Below are 19,309 nucleotides of genomic sequence, written 5' to 3' on the forward strand. Positions count from 1 at the left end.
GGCACTAAATGTCAGGCCAGGTCTCAGCCCTTGCGGGGGGAGCCGAGCGCGCCCGGCGGCGCCGCGGGGAGCGGGGAGGCACCTGCCAGCCCGCCGCCGGGGCTTTTGTCAGCGCCCGGAGAAAGTAACAGGTTAAGGAGGAAACTTAAATGGCAAGCCCCGGGGGGAGCGGCCCCGGGCCGGCGCTGCGCGGGGCTGGCGGCCGGGGGGCTCCGGGCCGGCGGCGGGATTAACGGGGGGGCGGAGGGGTGTGGATTGGGGGGGGAAAGGAGCGATTCTTTGATGCCGCGTAGGAAAGAATCCAGCTTTTAATGCGCCCATCTGTTGCAGTTTTGCAAATAATTAATATATGTGTGTGTGCGCGCGGGAGGGAGAGGGCTGAAGGCAGCGGTGACGCCCGTGAACTTTAAACGCAAAATAAAAGGTCGCGAAGATTTATGCCTTTTTTTTTTTTCTTGCTGTTTTTATTTTATTTATTTTTTTTTCGGAGGGGACTCCAGCCGCAAAGTTAGTTGCCGGCGTCCCCCGGCGCGGCGGCCGAGCCGTGGGGGCGCCTCCGACGCCGCGCTGCCCCCCCGCGGGCCCGTGGGTGCCGGCGGCGGGGAGGGGAAGGGAGAGGAGGGGAGGGGAAGGGAAGGGAGGGGAGGGCTCCGGCCGCCGCCTGCCTGCTCGGCGGGCATTGTTTCGGGGGGCGTGCGGCGGGCCGGCTATGGCCGTGCGCGATATACAGCGGAGAGGCGATTTCGCAGAGCCCTTCTGTTCCACTTCAGCCGCCCGGCGGGCCGGGGAGCACCGTGGCCCGGCACGGAACGGCTCGGCTCGGCTCGGCGGCGCTGCGCGGGTGCGGAACGGGCGCTGCGCGGGCGCGGCTGCCCGGCCGCCCGTGGCTGGAGCGCTCTGCGGGGCTGCGCTGCCCCCCCCGCCCCCCCCCGTGCAGTTTAAAATAAATCCAACAGGGGCCGTGTTTGCTGAGCTGATTTGACCGGTTGATACAGACAGCAGCGGCGAGCCTCACTGCTTATGTGGAAAAAGACTATTTTAAGTGTCATAATTAAGTTTAGAAGCCTTGTTTGGGCTCATTCACTGCTCGAAATAAAAAGGACTGGCTGCTTTTAGCCCCTTTCTGAAGGGGTTGGCTAAGCGCCTCTGCACGTTCGCTTGGAGAAGAATGTTTTCTTTTCTAGTTTAATATTAGAAACCATATTTTTACTTGTTTAAACCGGATTTGATTATTCCTGCGGAGGTTTTTTTCTCTCCCCCCCTTCCTACCACTCCAATCTTTGTTCATTGTTCATTGACTGTGGAAGGCTGCTTAAATGTACAGAGAGAGGGGGGAGGCCCCCTTGCTGGTTTGATGTTGAAATAGTAAACCTGAATGAGGATGGTGGCTGGAAAAGTGGACATTGCAGCTTTAATTAACTTCAAGATGCTTCAGCAAGGACCAGAGCGTAGTAGTGACGTTGCCTCATAAATCTGTCCAGTACAGTGCATTGCATTGAACTATTACAGTATCACCGTCATATTGAATATTCACTACCTATCCGGGAGCAGATTTGCATAATTGGATCTTTTTTAAATGAAACTTGTTTGCAAAAAAACAAACAAAACCAAAAAACCAAAAGCCCAAGTGAAAACCGCGGCGATCTGCATGATTATAAAGGGTTCAAACATATCCGAAAAGTAAGTGACCTGCATAAGTACATCAATAGGTTAAGTGCAAATAAGATGAGAAGTGCTTCTGAAAGCTGTACATTCCCTATGTGGTCTCTTGGGTTATTTCTCAATAGCGGGATTTTTTTGTAGCCTCAGGGATTTTAGGTTTTCTGTCTGCTTTCATAACTTTTTCCCTCAGAGTTCTTATACAAGGTGAGGCTTTTGTACAGTGCCTGTGTACCTGTAGTGATATTCTGAAAGAAAATAGATTAACAGTTTGTAATTCATGGTGTTTGAGTTGTATAATTACAGCTGCTGTTGAAGGGAAATGTGTATTGCTGTTATGTTTGTGATCATCGAACAGATCATCACTAAATACTTCAGAATACTCAAAGATTGTGTATGTGTGTGTTTGTGTATGCTTAAAATTTGACTTACTTAACTGAGCTGTTACTTTTTAAATCACAGAGGTAAGTAGTTTTTTAATGTGTTTCTCCCCTCCCATTTCACTGAGGATGAAGATTACTGAAGTAATTAAAAATGCCAGGAATTTTTGAAGTGAATTTAGATTATATGTGAAAGCCATCCCCTCCTAGCCGAGGGGCTGGCTTGCAATATCGCAGGTTTGGATCTGGCAGGTTTGGAAGTATTTTGCAAAATCAGATTCTGGTGTAGCAGATGCTGTAGGGATGAAGTTGTGGAGCGAAGGCAGTTGGAAGCATTGCTGCCTCCTGGAAGGGGAGCAGCGATCCGTGGGGACGGCAGAGCAGAAGTGCAAAGTCTGCGTGCAGCCCAAGCCTTGCCCCGGCTTTCTCCCCCCTCGCCGAAGGCTGCTTTAGTTATGATGTCATTCTGATAGTGGAGAGCAAATGTCTCCTGATTCTACCATTAAACGCCTGGCTGATTTGCCTGATAATGATAGCATTGACGTCCTGCTCCTTGACAAATGCAAGCCCTATGAGCCCTATGAATTAACTTTTTTTCCCATGGATGAGAGCTAGCTAGCTTTACGACTCATGAATGTAGCAGCGCTTCTTTGACAGATTACTTTGAACCTTCTCATTTCTGCAACAAAAACCCTTCCCTAAATGCTATTTCAGTTCGAGTGCTAGTAGACCCCTATACAGTTTGGGCCTGATTTGCGGAGCTGCTGAGCACTCACCACTTCCACTGACTTCAGATGGAGCTGTGGGTGCTCAGCAGCTTTGAAAATCAGACCCTGTGTTCAATTAAAGGCTAATGGTTGCGTGCTTTCTTTTTTCCTTTTTTTTCCTATTCCTTTCTTCCCCCCCCCTCCTTTTTTAAAATTTTTAAAAGTTAGTCAGCTAAGGAGGGCTCTATGATTTCTAGTTGTTGTAAAAATGCTTGTAAATAGCCTGAGATGTTTGCACTCTCCTGTCCTGTTTCTCCCTTTCTGCTATCCTTTTTTGTTTAATTAATCTTCTAATGGATGCACTGTTAATATTTTAATCTTTTGAACAAAAGAATCATAAATGAGTTGTTTAAAGTTTTCAGAATGTTGTAGAAAGAAAATGTCTCCAGTTTGGTAACAAGTGCTTAGAGAATCGGTTGCTGTTTCAGACCGTGCACTAGAAGGGACTCTTGGTACAGCTGATAAAGCCTGCAGTGGGGACACTTTCCTTTATCTGCTCTGTCCTCAGATTTTGCTTGTGACTATGAATTTGTATCACTGCAGGTAAATGAAATTTAACAAGATTTATTTTTTTAAAGTGCCACTGGCTTAAAGTTTGTTTTCATTTGCCGTTCAAATGATGACAATTAACAACTGCAGATGTAAGAAAGGTTAGTCCCTCTATTACATTTGCAGGAAATGCGTCTAAAATATTTGCATGCTAAAGCTATATTTTGCAAATGAGATCCTGAAGATACAAGTTGCTATGACAGAAATACTGTATTAAAACACTTTTAATAAATGGACTATGACTTTATCAATTGTGTAGAAGAAAAAGGAATTGTTCTAAGGGCTTTTTGACTTCTGAACATATTTGAGCTCTCTAATACTCAGCAAGTTGGCTGGCGTTGTCTTCACTGAAGACTTTTATATAATGAAGAGGCTGATTGTCATATTTTTGTCCATGCTGGAGGCCAATAACCCAACCCATTCATTATCAGGAGAGAGTAGCCTGGAAGTTGCAACATCAGGACCACTGCTTTGCTTGCAGCAATGAAGACAGGGCTGAGATCAGAAATTGTGAACTTCAGTACAGAAATCTGACACATTTGGTTGTTTACCCACCACGGTAGCCTTAGGTGACCAAAGAGCTTTGCGTTAGAACAGACGTAGAAAATCTACCAGTCCATCAACATGGATTGTGCTTATTCCCCGAGAAGCACAAGTTTCAGGCACTGTAGGAAAATCAGGAGAAGTCATTTTTCCAAATGTTTTTGCTTGAAGTTGACTTTGAATTGCACAGGTGTTTTTAGAGTGCTTTGACTAAATAAATAAATAAATAAAATGCATGGGTTTATATGAACTTTATAAAAAAATGAAGAGAAACCATAAATAGATTTATTTTCCCAGTTTGAATGAGGACAGTTACAGCTTTTAGTATCTTCTGATTTAGTGTGTTTTGATGGGACTTGTAAGCAAATTTAAATTTTAATCTCTGAATTTCTCTCAGATATCTGATTAGAGGTATGTAGGCTCTACATAACGCTAAAAGCAGGACGATACTGAAAAGCCATCTTTATATCCTCTCATTCACACCTTGCATTTTTTGCCTTATTCTTTGCCCCATCTTCTTTGAGGCATTTTGTGCATCTGTTTCGGAGGTGCAAGCAATTCGTATTCAGGGAAGGAGGACAGAGATGAAAAAATAGACTACGTATTCTTTCTTTTATAGAAACATGAATAAACTTATTTCTGGCAACTGTAGATGGAAATCCAAATTTCTCTAGTGAAGACACTCTGGGCACAGATGTTCACAGAACAGGAAAAGAGGATGAGTTACTGAAAGAAAAGATGTAAAAGTAAAGTAATTCTGATATGCTTAATTGGATGATCTTAGGGTTATTGTACAAACGTGTGGCTGTAGTTTCTGGTTGTGTGTCCGAATACAGAATGTGAACTTTTTATAACTAAGTCACCGGTCAGGATCAGACCTTGGATAGAAACGAGTGAAAATTGTAATGATCTGATGGATGTTTGCTGCTTAACATCAAGTAGATGAGTGGTGTCGGTTTGAATCTGAGTGGATCACAATAACTGCTGTGACATTTTCACTCCTATTGGCAGGTTAAGAAATGAAGCTAAGCACTGAGAGATGTGAAGTATCTTTTCAGAGACAGCAGATGTCCGGATCAGAAAAGAGGCACAGGAATAGGGTAGCAGGGGGGCATTTGGACTGCCTCTGCCCAACTGCACCAATGCTGTGACTAAACACACTCCCAGAGAGAAAATTCTTCCAGTAGTCTGAATCTGGCACCTTTTCCCTATGTTTAAATTTGCTCTAATTTTCAGGTGCATCTTACTAGATAACCAGATGCATCAAAAAATCTAAAGAATTTTAGAGGAGTAATTATAATTAGCCTCATTGTCTGTGTTTTTTAAAAATTGTAAGATGGGGCCTTGAAAGTGTTTTGAAGTCACTGTTTTTTAGAGGTCTTAATCTAAATACTCTATGTGAGATTGTTTTTTAAAAAAGAAGGGTTCATTAGGTCAAGTTGAACTATATTAAAGACAAACAATTTTGTTATAATCTGACTGTCTTTTAAACACAGATGAAGAAAACAGTACTAAAATAGCCACGGCAGCCTCAGTATCTGATCTTTTCTACATCGTGCATTGCAGTATTTGAGACTCATAACTAAAAGCAGAATTAGGTAATTCATAACAAGTATTTGCCATGCTATGAAAAAAAAGCAGTGCTGCCTATTGTGGTGGGATGTTAACAGAGAATTCTGCAGGTTGCAATGCCTGAAAATAATGATGGTGGCTTAGATAGCACTCCCACCGTGTGGGGTGAGCAACAGAGCTAGCTGCCTCAAAACCAGCTGCTCATTCTTGTGCGTTAGTGTTAAACTGCCCAGCTGCAGGCATCTCGGGCTTCCAAAGGGAGCCGGCACTTGCCGGGAGGGTGGAGGTCGTTGGGGTTTTCTGCCTGCTCCACAGCTCTGAAGATCAGGCAGTGGTTATCCTACCCACAGTGCCAGGGAAAGGCTGCTGTGGAAAATTTGGCCCTGGCTCAGTTTTATGGATGGGAGAACCAAGAGGGGGGGAGAAAAAGGAGAGTACAAGCTGAATTTTGCCCACTGTGGGCTGTGTAGCAGTGGGGGAGAGCTTGGTTGCCTGTAGTGGGGGCTGCCCGTGGCTCGTGCTCTGCCTCGGGGCAGAGAGTGTGGCCTGGGCAGGCAGGGATGTCCCGGGGAACTTCCTCGCCTTCGGCCTCGAATGGGTCAGGGAATCACAGTGCAAAGTTACAATTAGCTCTTCTCAGCCTAAATGTGAATTTCATTATAATTTCTTCTACGACATTTCTTTTTAAACTGTGATAAGCACTGTTACAAACTTTTCCTCCTGTTTTATGCCTTTGGGATGTTATGGCACAGTCACTGTGGTTCTTTGTGAGGAAGGTGGGAGCCCTGCTTGAGCTCCTTGACACTACTAAAGGGTCACCCCAAGTCCCACAGTCCTACTCAGTGACAACAGGGCTGTGCTCACTGCTTCCTCGGTCGTCCTGGCCCCTACTGATCTGCGACTTAACACGTGATAGTACAGGTTGTAGGGCTGGCCCTATGTTTATTTTGTGAAATGGCACCATGATTTGTATTAATATTGTTTTAGGTCACTCTCAGAAGTTGGTCTCCACAGATTTGCTCAAACATTGTTACCATCAATCTTGTCATTGGTACATCAATAGTACATATAGATAAATACAGATATGTCCCTTTAATCTAAAATTTACAAAAGCATAGATAAATAGGAAACTTGGGCAGAATTACTTCATACAAAGGATAATAAACGTATGGAATAAATTACCAGCAAGGAAAAGAGAAATGAGTTCAAGGGAAGCCTAGGTTTCTTTCTTGAGAAAGAGCTTGTGAGAGTCAGGGAGAAGAAAGCAAGGAGGTGTAAAGCCGGGTTTCTGTTAACGACGACTAACACGGTGGGCTGGATGCTCATGTCCTAACATGTCTTTTGGTAGCACTTCATGGATACATTTTATTTTCATGCATATTTGTTAACATTGGCTCTGTAGGTCTAGAAGCGTTTCTTTTTTCTTCAGGGATGAGTAGAAATGTTAAAACATGGGGCAGTGCAAAATTTTGTTTTTGATATCAGTGTTTTTCAAGGTAGAGATGTGACAGAAAAGTATCTTGTGTTGATGGACTGAATTAGGGAGGAATCTTGTCTTCTCTGGGGTAAGTTTATAATTGACAGGGGAAGCAGAAACTGCCTTCTGCTCTAGGGACAAGGAGTTTTTGACAGACATCTGTCCTGGTTAACCCATAGCAGTGCTGGAACTGTTATGAAAAAAAAAAAAGCATGTAGACAAGCTCTTTGTTGTTTCGTTGTTGTTGTTTTCCTCAAGAGTTTGCATGAACATTTTTGTAGGTTTCAGTCCATGACTTCTGAGTTTTTTGAATGTTAGGTGTTGACCCAGTGTTAGAAAACAACACTAGTTTTGAAACTGTTGATACAGGTATCTTTTCACTGAAGCTTGGTTTCATTGGAATGTACCCCTGCATTTTTTATGTAAATTACTCAGAGAGGAGACCCATAAAGTGCACAAAATTTGGTTGATTTTTATGTGGTTTCTAGGATTTAATTCTGCTCCTCTTATTTCAGTTGGGGCAGGACCATGTCTGTAGATAAAACCTCCTTTCCACACCAGGAGAGTCTCATGTGATCCCTAGTTTCACTGCAAATACAATGCGCGATTCCCCTGGATGTAAACTTAGTGCAAAGCCTGGTGTTCTCAGAAAGCATGTAAGATCCTGGTTCATTAGTCCAAGTACAAAAAGAAATCCAAAGTTTTGAGTTTATCAAATGCAAAGGTTATGGGCTACTGAATATTGAAATGTATAATAAAATGACTTCATTTACCTTTTAAAGGGATCTATTCTTCATTAACTTATTGAGATTTTGCTATAGGAGTGTAATTCCTCTTAGGGCTAATAAAATAACTGGTAGAAGATATCCCAGCATCTTTATTAGTACCATAATACCAGCTAACAAAACTCTCCTGCTCTAAATACTCCCTTCTTTGGAATTTACCATAAAATCTCTTGTAAAATAGCTCAAATATTTTAAAATACCCTTGAATGTTTTAAAGAACAGGAGTTCAAACATCTTTCTTTTACAGAAAGCTATACGTACGTGATAAATGAACATGCTATTAGTTAAATTGGCAGTAGGAAACCCACAACCACTTCTGGATTAAAATTTCAATCTATTGAATGTTTTGGTAGAGTCTTTGGCATGCTAGGTGCTTTCCAAATATAGAAGTATAGTTTCTGGCCAGAATGAGCTGGGGTTTTCTTCTCGCTGTTGAAAAATGCCAGTTCATTAGTTTGCAGTAACATGCTGCATCTTTGAAGGATTTCTCAGGTCCACAATTGAATTTCTGCTCAAAATGAAAGAGTTGCATCTCTGCACTTCATTATGGACTGGTGATTATGAAATGCACCTGGGTCACAGGAGAGCTGGATTCAGATCGTTCCTCTCATATCTTATTTGAATCAGCTTCTTCAAATCGAGTTTCTCACATCCCAGGTGAGTGCTCTAATAACCACATTTTGGCTCTTCCAAGGTGGGTCTTTTTAAGTTCCTGCTTCGGGCCATTCCTATTTAAATAATAATTTAATTATTCAGTAGGTCAGAAGAGGGCTGATTCTTGGCTTGGACACTCAAGTGTGATGTGAGAGACTGGATCTAGCTTTGTTCTGTTGCAGAATCTTGTACCCCACAGCACTGAGTGCGATACAGTGAGAGCATCTGTGTTCATAATGTTGTTTGGCTGTCCCTTCCTTCAGAGAAGTTAGGTTTGCCCTAACAAGGAACAAAAGGAAATTCTGAAGTCTTTAAGGTATTTGTGATGTGGGGAAATTGTTCCCTACTCAGCTCTGTACCTTTCTTGTAAAATTCATGATCCATTGTTTATAAAAATCAGTTGGTGAGGGGACACGTCTTGGTAATGCAGAGTGTTTTCATCTCAAAATGAAGTTTTGTTTCCATTGTTTCGTTCAATGGATTGTGTGTGTGAACAAAACTGATTAACTGATTTTCCCCTGAGCACCGAGCGTTCAGCTGTAGGAGGCACAACAGGTGCGGGATTAGTCCCTTCTACTGTAAAGCTTTGAACCTCTGTATGGTGCAGGGCTTGGGGATGGCTCTCTGTCCTACTGTGAGGTGGAGAGAAATGCCATGTAAAGGCTAAGGGCCTTAGAGATGCAAGGCATACTGCTAGTGCTCCATCCCTCACAGAGAAGCTCATGTGAGATGTAAAAGACTTGTGGAAATGGGAGGTTTCTCTGTCAGATTTTCTTAAAAAGGGCAGTAAAAATGTCCTCATCTGTAGAAGGGGGATCTGCAAAGGGAGGAAACTCTTCTTTGCTTGGAGTCAGAAATACTCATTTTGATAGCTTCTCTCTCCTCTGTCTTTCATTCTTAACTTCTCTGGCAGCGCAACTCTGGCAGATTCCGTGCTGTATTGGTTGGTTCCCCTTCTGGCTGCTCTGCAACAGTGGTGGATGGGAGCCAAGGGAATAAATATAGCTCCGAGTTCCAGTAGTAACCCCCTGCCAGACTTCTACACAGAAACCTGGGAGGTCACCGAGGGAATGGGTGATACAGAGTTTGGGCAGGCCCAGATCTGACTTCCCCAGCAGAGAGTATTTCTGCAGTCGTTGGGAAAGGGGAAAGAAAAGGTGCTACAGGGCCCCACCGCTGCCTTTGTTTCTGTGCAGAACCAAAGGGATCTGTAGATGAACTTCAAAAGCAGTTACCATTGGCTGTGCGGTTTCCATGTGAGTTTATTAAACGTGAACATTTTTATATATAAAAATAACTTCACCATTTTGTTATTTCCTTTTACGTATTTCACTCTGGTTGGAAAAATGAAATCAATCTAGTCAGCTTTTCATCAGTTTCTCTTTGGCTGTCATGCAGTTGCACAATGCTGCAGTGCTTGGCTAGCAAAAATGTTTACAACGAAAAATTGTTTTCAATGGGATTAAAAAAAGAATCATGGAAACATTTTTATTGATCTTCAATTTTTGTGCAACTTTTTTTTTTTTTTTTTTTACAAAACCTAAACTACATTAATGGTGTTCCTCTAATTTGATGCTGTATTTTCTATATATACTTGTATTGTATAGACAGTATATAATCCTCTGTCATGTAGCACAAAAAATGCTAGCTTGAGTATTTCTTATGAGTTGGTTCAAAGCCCATGGAAGTCCATGAGCACCTTATAGTTGACTTTTTGAGGTCAAACCCTTAATCAACTGTGTGTAAATATCTGTTGTAGTTGGGTTAAGCTATCTTCATTGTTTAGAACTGGTCTGAGTTGCTGTCATCTAGTAATGCTGTGACATCTCTTCCTACAGCTGAGACAGATTTGGGAATATATCTTCAACACTTATAGACCTTTACTGCCACTGGCACCTAGTGAAATTTTACACGTGGAGAATGCATAAAATCAGATCCTTGGTAGATTAACTGTAGTAAGGTACTTTGGAGTAAAATATTGGCTGGAAGTTACCTTTTGCATGAAAGCTCTTAAACTCTTTTTTTTTTTTTATTATTATTATTTGTGATGAATGTTTAATTGGTTTGGATTTTAATTTATTTTGCTTTCTAGTATAAATGGCAAAGAGCTTTTTCTGGGGAAACTGCCCAAATCTATGGATGTTGACAGCTGCTTTACGAATACAGGGACTCGGGCAGTGTGAGAAAGCATCGCACCTCTCAAGGGGTGGCTGCTGTTAATAATGGAGCTGTCTGACATGAGCACCCAGAGCTTCCCTTCTTGTCCCATTTCCCACACTGTCTGACTTCCTACCTTCACTCAGTGTCCTTTGTTTGCTACCACAAACCCTTTATAAAGAGGAGAAATGCGTACCCTTGGGTACTCTTTGAAAAGTGATAGCCTTCCTGTTAGAGAATTGTGAATTTCACAGGCCCAAGCTTGTAAACACTTCTTCAATGCTTTTATGAAAATTCACCATTGAGTTCACTAATTGAAGACCTTAATGAATGTTTTAATGACCAGATCCATAGCCATCTGTGACTTAGTATCCTGTTTTCAGGTGTGAGCTGGATCAGTCAAATTTAGCTTGCTTCTAATTGAAGTCATCACCACACAAGCAAAAAGATACTGTTTTATAAATACAATTTCCAAGCCTCTTTCAAATACCAACTGTTGATTAGCTACTTCTCACATCATGACACTAAACTCACTGATTTCACACTCAACCTTTTGCTTACCGAATACAGCTTTTGAGGTGTATTCCCATTCACCATTAAGTTATACAACTTGCATTTGATGAGGCCTTCTGTTGTGGGAAAGAAAGGACTTACCACACAGGCTTCTTCAGCGACATTGGCAGAGGTATTGCAATTTATGATTTACATTTTTAATAAAACCAGATAGATTTGAAAACTATTTACACATGTATAGTCTGTAATGTAACACAGTTCTCATTCCTCTGCTCTGTATCTAGTATGAACGTCTAAAGTACGGTTGATGCCTCTAAAACAGTCTGGCTGGTGCATATTCTTCAACTGCATGACATTTATTCATGTACCTCTTCAGAAGATATCAATGTTTTTAATCAGACAGGGACTATTTTTTCTGGGTATACTTTGCTTTGACGAGATTTTCTGTTGGGAGATTGGGCTTTTGAAGAAGTGTTTCATATATATGAGTCAAGTAAAATATTACCTATCAGAATGGGAGACCCTCTTATGTTGCTCCTTTACAAATACAGATTTAGAAATAAGTCCAATAAGTCCTCAGACAGTTTTTATTGTTCGTTGTTATTATTACACATCATATATCTTTTACTAATTGTGCTTTTATTCTTGATTTAATTATATTTATTATGGAGCAAATGATTTACTATTAAAAAAAATCATGGCATAATTCTGCAGTTTCTGATTTGTGAATGAAAATACCCCTGAACTTCCAAATTACTTTTTTTTTTTTTTTTAAGTGTCAATAATCTCTCCACTTTTCTCTTTGATGTTTGTGGTGGGGCTGAAAAAAAGAAAGAAAGAAAAGAAAAAAACCAAACAAACAGAAGTTAAAGGAGAAGCATTGGCATTCAGCATGCTTCCAGCTACATGTAGGTGTACCAGACCTATGTACCAGAGCAAGAGTTTAATGACAAAATTTTTTTTCAGGGTCCCTCTGTGGCTTGCCACAGTGCCAGGAAAATGTTGTCAGGAGGAGCAGAGCTGGCAGATAATGCAAGGAGGAGTATCGGATGTGCCTTTTCGGGCTTGTTTCGTTGACAGCTTTTCCTCCTTTCATAATCACCTCTTTCTTGAAATAGGAAACCGGTTAAAAATCAGACCTCTTTCCTGCCTCTGTTAGGACTCGTGTGTATTTGGTTTTTTGGAGATTTGTTCAGAAAGCATTATCTGTGTAAATGGAAGTTCTGCTAGGCTTGGGAGCCATTTGTACCTTGTTCTGGGTCTTAGGTGTTTCTTGGTCTTGTACTTACAGAGTGTAGAATTTAGTCCCCTTCAGTTACTTCCATTTAGGATTTGCCCCCTGTTGAGATCATTATTTAGTACTAGGACAGCTTTTATATGTTGAGTAGGGATCATTTATTTCTATAGAAATAAGAGGACTTAACAGCAGTGCACAATCAATATGCAAAACCCTACTAAGATAATTTGTATTTAAATGTGAACAACATTAATTCTAAACAATTTTCAGCCCTTATTTAGTCTAATCATTGCTGGACATCTAGGTGAAGAAGGCTCTTTTAACTTATTAGTTTATTATCAACTATATTGCCAACACTTAAACCCTTCGATTAGGTAAACCAGTTACCTATTATTCTATTAGGGCTTGCTGCTCTCTGGTTGAAGTCCATTGTGGAACTCCTGCTGCCTAGGTGCAGATGCCCCATCCTTCTATAAGAAAGTGTACATGAAGTTTGGCTACTGCAAAAGGAGAATGTAAATATAGGAATTACTGAATAATACTTTAGTATTTTATAGGATGCCTGCATGTATTTCTTAAAACTGTATGGTATGAAAGTATCTGTAGAAGGAATAAATGTGTTTATCTTAGAGAAATCGATCTGATAAGGCCAAGGAGACTTTAAAATAGCCTCCTTTTTTTTTTTTTTTTTGCGTGTGTGTGTGTTTCTGTGGCTTACAAGCTTAAATTTTCTAATTAAGGTTAGGAAGGTTTTTTCTCTTTTTTTTTTTTTTTAAACAAAAGTTTCTGTAGCTTTTAGGAGTTACTTAGTGTTTGTGTGGAAGACTGTATGTTCCCTCAGCTGTGAATGATTGGTGGTTCTTTATTGTTTGTTTCATGAATCAAGTTTCAGATTTATAAACGTGCTGTTCACATACATGTAAATAATGTCAGTTAAAGCTGTCCAGAGAAAAAGCTTACTGCTGCGGTGTTATGACTCCGCCTATACTTCTTCAGTTGATCTGAGAATGAGCATTTCTGTAGTAGCATTTGAATTAGTGTGGAACCAGTGGCATTGAAATGTACTTAGTTGTTTTACTAAAATTGGATGTCAAGTGTTAAAGCACGTGCTTAGGTCTATGCTTAGGTCCACTATGAACTGTGGAAAATTCTGGCCACAGTTCTCTTAGATCAGGAGTTACAATTTATAGTGCTGGATTTTGGGTGTTAAAGCACTTTGAAAGCCCACAAAGAGCCATTTTGTCTCCCTCCCCGTTTGTTTTTTAATCTCTGTTGCTCTCACCAACAATCCATATGATTTCAAGAGTCATATGTGGTCTTAAAATTGTTTCTTAAATTTGATGGAGTAGTAGTTCTAAAAAATATGGTTCAAAGGAATAATACTTTAGAATCATTGTGGTCTTGAATTACAGTTAAAAGAAGATGTATTAAATATGAACAAAAGTAGCATTCATACAAACGTTAATTAAGCTCATGTCACAGAGCCTTGCTTCTTTGTGAAGAGCAGGAAGGTTCTTCTCGTTTTCTTGTTCCTTCCACTGAGACTTGTCTGGTGGCCTTCTACCACCTCTTCTCCATAGCAAAACTGCTTCAGACTTCCAAAGTGGCCATTCCCAACTAATTGATCCGCAACTAGTTGTGGCTCTGTAGCTAAAAAGATGGGCCTCTGAAGCAGTTGCTGTGAGGGTAGCCTGTACTGGCTAAAGGAAGAAGAAGCGTGGAAATCAAAAGACTTGTAGGGAGGTTTATACCTCTGTGCTCAGGTGATGGCAATGTGTGGTGATATGTACACGGGGCAGCACATATAGCGAGAGGCCAAGACTTGGGCAGGGGCTGGAGTGCTGATGCTCACTTCATGCTGGTGAGGTGGAACATCAGGGGCACGGGGGCTGCCAGCCATGGTCCATGGTCTGACTTGGGAGCCCTGGTGAGGAAAAGAAAGGTGGAGAAATGATGGGAGAAAAGTCTTTTACTGTATCGCAGGAGAATGCTAGTCGGTATGCATTCAGATCAGAGCAGTCCGCAGCCATAAAATAGCTCTTAGACTCTCACAGGTTGTTCTGAACTAATATTTGCTAATTTAATTTTCTTTGCAGACCTTGATATCAAAGTCACTGCACTTTCCTTTCTTGCTGGAACTTGTGGTAAAATAAGAGATCTATACGAAATATTGAAAAATTAGGCTTAACAGAATGAAAAACTAACATGCTAAATATCCTAAGTAATGATATAAACAAGGTGCCATGTCATTCTGCCTACCCTCTTTCGTCCAAAACCAGATTATGTTCTTCATCTCTCTAATGGCACTATTAGCAAAATCATATTGGAAGCCAGGACCTTATTTGTGATGCTGTTTCTCCCTTGGGGCTGATATTGAAGCACAGGCACAGTATAAAACTTCAGAAAGAAGGCAAATATCAGCTACTTTTAGCCCAGGATTAGCAGTTAGGACTCTTGAGTGTCATCTGAACATTGATTATTTGTCAGATAATGCAATTACATTTAATGGAGGGCACTGCTTGGGAGTTACATAGTTTAACTAGCACGTTCAGTCTTTATGCACTATACCTTGCTCCCAGTCACAATGGAAACAGGAGTGATGTTTGACACTCAGTTGCGGTAATACTTTTCCAAAGTAGCTGAATATCACAACACTGACAAACCCCACAAAATGCCTGTTGTGCGGTCTTCGCTGCTGAGTCTCATTTACTTTCCTCGCTGAGAGGTGGAAGCTGCAGAAGAGTGGTGCTGGAGAATGGTGTCACACATTGTGTGCCTGTCACTGAGCTGACACACTTGCTATTGACTGTGACATGCCATTTACATGAAACCATGCAGTGCTACTGCAGCTTAGGGCACAGTATAGGTTATGTAGCAAATTGCAATCCATTTTCGTCTGCGTGACAGACTAGCCAAGTGAAGCTAGAATCTGAGGCCCCAAATTTCAGGGTTTCCACTCTCCTATGAAAAGAAAGGAAGAAAAGAACCTAAGATGGTTTAAAATGTCAGAGAAGAATCCTGTCCCTGTCCTTAGGTGAACCCAGATAGTAACAGGGAGGGCTAAACTGAATGTGTATGGAGTCCCTCCGGTTGCGTCACCTGCAGACTGAACAGTTCCTGAACGTTCACCGTAGGAGCTGGAGGTACCATATTTTAAATGCTCTGATATCACAGTGATAACTATAATGTAAATGCTCATTCAGACAGAAATGCAAATTTGATTAAGTGTCTGAACTTGGTTATACATGATAAAACAGTTTGGCTCAGGCTTATTTTAGATTTTGAGTATCAAAGAGATAGCCTTGGCTTTAGTGACTCTTTAGTCTTCTAAGCTGCATTTGCACTTTTCATCCTGGAAGGGTCTTCTGACATTGTGACTTAGTTTCTGCTACCAAGTGCTAAAGTTATCCAAGAATGGTTACCCTAAATATGGAATTTAAACCATATCCTTGAACTTTTCATTTATTAAAAAAAAAAAAAGGCAAACCAACAAAATGAAAGAAAAAACACAACAGCAATCCTTACGAGTTTGTTAAGGCTGATCTACCAAAACTAACCAAAGAGATTTGCAATGGAAATATGGGATGAATTCCAGTTGCCAGCTGGATTTTCAAATTGAGCAATGGGTAGATAATAACTTACTGGTTCCTTTGGCTGTTATTGATTGTACAATGAGAAATAAGAGATTTGGGTAGAAACCTAAAGAGAGGGATGAAGGTCCAAATGCAGCTCCTTCCCAGTATGCCACAGGCTTCTACCTTGTCCCATCTGTAAGACTGGAAGACATGTTTCCCTCCAAATGGGAAATGAAACAGCACAGTTAAATAAAATGTACAAAATATATTTAGGCATTTATGTATTTAAGTTGTCAGCTGGAGAATTTTGGTAACTGCATGTACAGTTTTGAAATCCTGAGTAGGATGTCCAGTGGTGGCAAAATGTGTGGGTGAATGCTGTTCTGGTGCATGTAGATAATTCACGTGTTCATAGGACTTAATAGTCAGCAGGGGAGCACTCTCAGACATGGCTAATGAAAGTGGCTGCACCTCGTTCAGATCCTGATGGAAGCTTTACTCTGCCAAAGGTGTATGCCTGGGCACTTCCAACTTCATAAGCTTCACCCCTTTCTCCTGCCCTTGGGCTTAGTTATAGTGAAGAGCTGAAAAACTTGACATCATTGTGGTTTTGGCAAAAGTTGGCTGTGTATAAATATCTCTGTGAAGGCTGCTCCTGTGTGCAAGCTTATTTGGTTATTTGCAAATCTTTTTGAATCTGATAGCTGAATCATTGTCTCATGCTTCGTAAGCTATAGCTGAAGTTCTGTATATGTTTTGGAGATAATAATATGGCTTTACGTTTTTATTTTTAATGTCTGCTTGCATTCATCTGGGAGCTAGCATAATGACGGAGAAATTGTGTTGATTCCATGAAAGAAAGTTGTCCTTTTGTGAAAAGATTCTAAAATCACGTATTTCATCAGTGCAACCTGGTGGAGCACCGCGCACGTCATACAAATGAAAATGTGCTCTCCTCAGCTGTCAGTGCAGTATGCTGAAAAATGAGCATATGAAGGCAATTTGAGTGTTGAACCTTCTTTAATTCAACACGTCATTTGGTTTCAAAATAGTTAAGTAAATTGTATTAAATAATTGTAAGCATTCCAAGTAGTCATCCAAAAGAAATCATATTTTGCATAATCGTAACTTAGGAACAAAATATTAAAATATAAATCAAGGAAGAGTAAGAAAAAAATTGGTAAACAATGGCAATACACTTAAAAATGCTCAAATACATATCCGTAGTAGATATTTGACAAAATTTTTGTGGTTATTTAAGATGCTGTATAAAATTTCAGAACAGTGAATGTTAAAAATACTTCATATACCTTAGACTACATCCCTTTGAATGTTTATTTTCTGAAACTTGAAAGCTGTGTGCAGTATGACTTCAGCAGTCCAAAAGGCTTCATTCTGTAAAGTGCCTAGAAATTTGTTATGTGATCAGTTATATAAATAGGCTTATTGTTTAGAAAGTGTCTAAAATGAAGTCTGTCCTTTAGCCATTTCTTTCTCTTATTAAATTTTTAAAGACACATGTTTCAAAACCAAACAAACCAATTCCAAAGGGGTCTAATTTTCTTGTTTCTCCCAAAATGTACAGTATGTGCTAACAATTTAGACTCCAGTCAGGCTAGTGGGGAGTCTTTCATTAGAAAGCACACTCTAGCAAAGCATTTTTTGTTAAGAAACAGTGAATGATATAATAATTGTAAAGGACATCTACAGTGTAACGACAGTTATGTGTTTTTCAAAGGAAAATGCAAACAATAGGTAGAAGAAAGTAAAATCAATAAAAGGACATTGTATGAATATATCTGGTCCATTAGTTACAGGGAAATCTATTTTGTTCAATCTGAAATCACATTCAGCTTATGAGGTGGATAAATAAAAATGTTAGGTCCGAGTTATGTAGTTCTTTCTCCTTTTGAGCTTAATGGCAGCTTTGGATGAAATGGGACATTGGGATTAAAGCCCAAATTAATCATTGTGCAGCACAGTTTTCATCATGCTTATTTCCACCAAGTAAATCATTGAGGGCTGTTTTCATTGTATGCTTAGCTATAGTTCCTGTGTTATGGGGGGGTGGGGGATGGGGGTGGGAAGCAACCCTCATAAATCAAATATTCCTCAGTTTTGAAATGGGAGTACATTTCCACCTGTAGAGTTTTTACCCGAAAAAGTGTCAGACGTTTGCTTGTTTAACTTTAGTTCTCATTCCTTCCTCCTGTTAGAAATATTGTGTAGTTTGGACAAAAAGGTATTGTGAGCAATTGCTTGTCTGTAGTTCCCTCACAACCCCAAATTTGCGAGGGACAACTGATTTCTGCACTAGAATTTCTGATCCCTGTGTGTCAATTGTTGGCTGATTAAGGTCAATGATTGCACTTATTCAGTACTTTTATCGACTTGGATCATGTGATAGAAGTGATTGATTTAAGCAAAGGATTGCTAATTTTCTATTGTAGCAGTTTCTTGTATAGAGCCAGATTTTACATTACCAGGAGTTATTTATACTGCATTTAAAAGCAATTCATTTTTTTCCTCTTACAGGTAACGCTGCCATTGCATACACTCAGAATTGCATATTTCACTTGTGGGAGAGTGTTTTTGCCAATGTCAGATGTACCCTTTGTTTCCAGAGATCTTTGGATAGGCTGAGATTTCAAATAGTAGATAATAACATGCAGTGTGTATTATTGATGTTGTCTTAATTGTCTTATTGACAACTCACTTGCACTTGAAGAGGCATGCTAATATCAGACGTTTTATGAGATTGCATATATTTTCATGACTGGAAGCCTTAGCTACAAAATGATTTAAAAAGAATACAACTATTACTCATTAAAACACAGAATTTTATAAATGCGTTTTTTGGTCTACATTCTGCATCATCACTGTTTGGTTTTGTTAATCCGGTCTCCCTACCCTTAATTTTCCTTCACTAGTCCCTAATTAAGCTATGCATTGACACTGGCTCCAAAGCAAAGTGCCATGCATCACCCCCATTACCTGAAGGGGAGAGGGGGGAAAAAAAAAAGCTTATCGGTATAGAAGAGCCTGGAAGATATCAGGATATGCTCATATAAAGGGAAAACACAAGCTATTTCCCTCTCCAGTGGGAGGAGGGGGCGTAGAAGAGAGCATGCATTGCATACAGCTTCAAATGGTAAACTAGTTATGAACATACTAATTGTGATACTCATTTCTCGTTTCTGGTGAAGTAGGTTCATTAAGATGTCGGAATAGTTTAGTTACTGTTGGTCTCTTCTAAAGACCTGTGAATTAACTTGTGACATTGTTAAAATTTAAAATCAATAAAAATAAAGCTACAGTTTGTATCAGCATGAGCTGACAGATGTAGACAAGTATTAGGGAAAAATCTCTTGCTGAGAATGACTGTAGCCTGAAGTATTCTATATATGAATGATCCAAACATATTTCGGATTTCTCCTTCAG

At 40.3% G+C, this 19,309-nt stretch overlaps 1 protein-coding gene across 26 annotated transcripts in view; it reads left to right on the forward strand.

Moving 5' to 3' along the window:
* ZNF536 (zinc finger protein 536) overlaps positions 1–19,309 on the forward strand; it is a 346,438-nt gene that overhangs the window by 1,993 nt on the left and 325,136 nt on the right. Inside the window, exon 1 of one of the 26 annotated variants that reach the window (XM_080552245.1) lies at positions 2–131. The exons of 24 other annotated variants lie outside the window; for them this stretch is intronic. The gene's annotated coding sequence lies outside the window, so the exon portion shown is untranslated. Of the gene's footprint in view, position 1; positions 132–231; positions 1,681–19,309 lie in introns of those variants that run through there. One more of the 26 variants, XM_080552246.1, reaches the window with a different exon arrangement.

This window comes from Anser brachyrhynchus, assembly GCF_964034855.1.
Source record: "Anser brachyrhynchus genome assembly, chromosome: 12".
Classification (NCBI taxonomy): Eukaryota; Metazoa; Chordata; class Aves; order Anseriformes; family Anatidae; genus Anser; species Anser brachyrhynchus.